Source organism: Sardina pilchardus, chromosome 7, assembly GCF_963854185.1.
Source record: "Sardina pilchardus chromosome 7, fSarPil1.1, whole genome shotgun sequence".
Taxonomy (NCBI): domain Eukaryota; kingdom Metazoa; phylum Chordata; class Actinopteri; order Clupeiformes; family Clupeidae; genus Sardina; species Sardina pilchardus.
In genome coordinates, this window is record NC_085000.1 from 18,333,652 (window position 1) to 18,337,727 (window position 4,076).

At 44.2% G+C, this 4,076-nt stretch overlaps 1 protein-coding gene across 2 annotated transcripts in view; it reads left to right on the plus strand.

Annotated features, from left to right (window-relative positions):
• Positions 1-4,076, plus strand: part of plekhg5b (pleckstrin homology domain containing, family G (with RhoGef domain) member 5b) — a 30,023-nt gene continuing 25,947 nt past the window's right edge. For both annotated transcript variants that reach the window (XM_062541044.1, XM_062541045.1), the window contains exon 1: positions 1-260. The gene's annotated coding sequence lies outside the window, so the exon portion shown is untranslated. The remainder of the gene's footprint in view (positions 261-4,076) is intronic.

Here is a 4,076-nt window from a genome sequence, read left to right on the forward strand (position 1 = left end):
TTGGACAAACACGTTGTTACATCTCACTGAAGAAGACTTTACAAAGGAAATACACGCTAGCAATTGCCTTGGTCTGCTTTTACAGACAGAAGGGCAATAATGTTAGGATTGATGGACTAAAGGAAGACTTTGTGGCAGGTGTTGTGGTGGTTCTAGCCGTGACTAAGAGCAGAGGAGAGGAGGAGGGATTACATACGTTTGTCTCCAGACTCTCACAGCCTGTGTGTGCGTGCTTATGTGTGTGTGCCTGCCAGCCGCAGGTGAGTTACACAACACTTGTTGTGTGTGTGCTTCTCTCTTTCTAAATATAAAAGGTGAACATTTGCCTTTAGATGTATGTATCTAATAGAGACAGATTATGTTTGCACAACTGGCAGATAGTGTTTTTGTTTCTACCTGTGTGTGTTTGTTGTATGTGAGCATGGAGTTAAAGTGCTTACTTGATTGACAAAAAAAATCACCAGTTCAGAGTTATATTGGTGTATGGCTGGCTGCCTGTGTGATTCTTATTTGAGTAACTCAGTAAGTAAGCGTACATTTTAGTGTCTGTATGTTCCATTGTGAACTGTTTCTGTGTTCTGGTAGATTGTCTCTTTTAGAGATGTTTAGACTTACTTTTTCTTTTTCCCATTCTCTGTCTGCAATGTAACATCTGTTTTAACATTGATGATTTCTACGTCCCATGCCAGCTGACTCTCACATAATGACAAACAGAAAACAGACGTTCAACTCTCACAATTAGTCTGTTGACATCACGAGAGATGAGGATGTTTTGCCCAAATAATTGTTTTAGAGGTGATGTAACTAGACTAACGGTTGAAGACATTTTTGACTACTGGTCTTATTCTCTTACTTTTTTCTCCTACATTTCTTCTTTCACTTCCTCCTCCGTTTTCTCTCTCTTGCTTTCTCGCACCCCTCTTTTCCTTCCCTGAAGCTATGGATAGCAGAATTGCGTCATGGCTGAAGCTTGTCTCAGACAGCTCTGAGAGCTGGTCCACTTGATTAAAGGAAAGTGGTCGACAGGAACAGAGTAGGGTTGAAAAAAAGAGATGCAATAGGTGAGCGAGAGCAGCTGTGTGTGAAAGCTGAAGTTATCCAGTGCGGTTTTATTGGTCCCAGTTTTGGTGTAAGTCGACCAGACCATATTTTAATGGATGCCTGCTGGATTCTCTTAGTAGGCCATTCTGATTAGGTTTGAATGTCAGTGGCAATGCTTTTCTCTTATGAGACATTTTAAAAGGTGTTTGAATATGTATTGCTAACAGCATGGCATAGTATAGTACTTTGTCCGATATATTCTGCGGCGTGCCTATTTTGTGTGCATATAGATATTTAGCTCTTGAGAAAGTTAAGAGACCACTGCAAATTTGAATAATGACCTTCAGCTCATTCGAATGTCATTCACCAACCATTGGATGACATCCGAAAAGTGTGCGTTTTTTTTCCGAGAGCTGTACTGTATACAGTATATAGATAGACAGATAAATAGATATGTTATTGATTTCCAAGGGGAAAGTCAAGGTCCCAGCAGCTTAAGATACCACACACAACATACACTACAATGTAAACAGGGCATATATGTACGTATATATATATGGCTCAGATAATGTTACATGGGACTTCAGACAATGTGGTGTCACTGTAAGTGTAAAGTGCTCTGGCAAATGTACTGTAGGTTGTCACACCCAACTCCACATATACAAGAACACACTTGCAGAGTTGCTGGGGATTTAACTGTTCTGATGTCTCTCATTTGATTAATTACAAAAAATCTTTTGTAGAAATAGACCAACATGGTTGTGCTAATGAAAGGGTTGTTCATGGTAGAATGAGAATGAGTTTCTTAGTGAATCGAATCAGTTTGGTCACCTACTACCAGGTGTGTGTGTGTGTGTGTGTGTGTGTGTGAGGGGGGGGGGGGGGGGGGGGGGGCATGTGCGTGTTTAGGCAAAATACCTGAGAAGCATGTTCTAACACACACTGTAAGGAATGTTTCTAGTGAGAAAAGAACAGTTTCCACTCCTGTTGGTTCACCTGGTGTTGGTCCTCTCTTTCCTCTTGGACTTCAGAGGAGACTCAGACAGAGGGATTGTCTCATGCCACTGTTCCAGAATGAGATGTGGAGTAACCAAAGAGTCCTGCCACTGTATACAAGCTCTGACCATAATGTTGACAGGCTGATCATGCCTGAATTAGTCAGGTCTTTAATATTTGTGATATGTTTATTGCATATGGCATGTTGATAGCTTCCAGAAATGTTACGTGTTATGTATTATGAAAGAGCATATCATAACAATTGTCTAAAATGACTGATCTAGGCCTGGATAACACAGGCACAGGGTAGCATCTTGCCCCCCCCCCCCCAAAAAATACCATCACGTTGATGATTTTATGTGGTTCGAGTTGATGCCCGGATTCTAGTTTATTACCTCGGCGGCATTCATATGTCTCATACCTCACTCATGAGAATGAGATGGGGAAGTGGGTATAGGTTGGTATAGGTTGACCTCACCCAGGAGTAGGTTGCCTGTGCAACACTACACTTTTTTTGCTTTGGTTTAGCTTATCTCTGCTTGACCCTATAATTGGTACTGTAGCATCAAACTGCAACCCTCTGTGTAATCCTGAAAGTTTAACATCAACTTCTTTTCTGCTCCAATGATAGCTGTTGAAGTAAAAACGTGTGCAAACAGGTTCAGTATTTGCCGTCCTATTTGGATTTCCTCCCTGCAGGCAGTTTACTGCAGGCTAAACTTTACACGTTGTCGATTTCATCATCAGTTGTCATCAGTGGTGCAAACCAAACTGGCCATGTACAGCACAGTAGCTGATTGCTTGAGTTGTTCTGTGCAGTGCCGTGCAGTGCAGTGATGATCAGCATTCTATCCATAGAGGACAGTGTTTTGTGTGTGTGTGTGTGTGTGTGTGTAAAATGCATAAAAGCCCAAATGAGAGGCACCCATATTGTTTTGGTTGGGTATCCACAGGTGGCTCCTTGCCCCAGATGACTCAGAGAGGAGCCATGCTATTTTGTAGGAATAGGCCAAGTGCGTGCGTGCGTGCGTGCGTGCCTGTGTGCCTGCGTGCCTGCGTGCGTGCGTGTGTGTAGTGTGTGTGCATGCGCATCGGTGTTGGTGAGGTACTGTGATGATCATACCTGACTGTTCTGTTTGTAGGACGTTAAGATTGTTGGGAGATTTGTGAGAAAGAAATTTGTGTTATTTGCCCAAATATGCTCCTCATCTTTAGTCACACACGATTTCAGAGACCGAAGAAAGAGGATCTTTCTAATATTTTTAAGTTCCTAACTGCTATTGGAGTGCTTGTAAATCAGTGCCATCCCAACACAGCCTTGTGTACAGTGGTTATATATCCACACACAACTACTCTGTCGGAAGACATAAAAGCACCTTTAACTCAATTCCACTGATTGGACTGGTTGGAGGGCACACTTGTGAGCACCATAAAAAGGGCGCTGTTGTTCATAAACGCTCTATTTAGACATGTTGTTCCCAAGGAGCCTTGCTTGTTTGCTGTAGACTAGAGCATAGACTAGAGAGTACAAAAGCCTCTCTAATCCCTCCTGCCCTCTTCTCTCGCTCGGTCAGCTGGAGTTGTCCGGAGCGCCGGCAACGATTAGCATGGCAGATTAGAGGGCTTCTGGCCCTAGGGGAGCCGTCTCTCTCTCTCTCGTCCAGTAGCTTTGATTGGGGAAGGGACCCCTCCCTCACACTCACCCTCACCCTTCTGGACTTAACCTGGCTAGACATGAAGGCCAGGGGGGTTAATTAGGCAGAGCGACGGCAGCTCTGTGGGGGAGGGGACAGAGAGGCTAGAGAGGGGGCTGGGAGGAGGATCACTGGAGGTCCGGCCGGTGGTGTTGTTCTCTGTGTGTGTGGTGTATGGTCAGGGATGGAGCCCTCAGGCCCCTCGGAGGCAGACAGACAGCAGTGCTCCCATCCTGCGCTGTGGAAGGTAAAGTGCTAAGTGTCTGTAGATGTAAAGGGAGTGAGGGGAAGTTAGAGGTGTTTGGGAACTGAGGGGTGTTGTTCTATACTTCTATACTGTGTCAC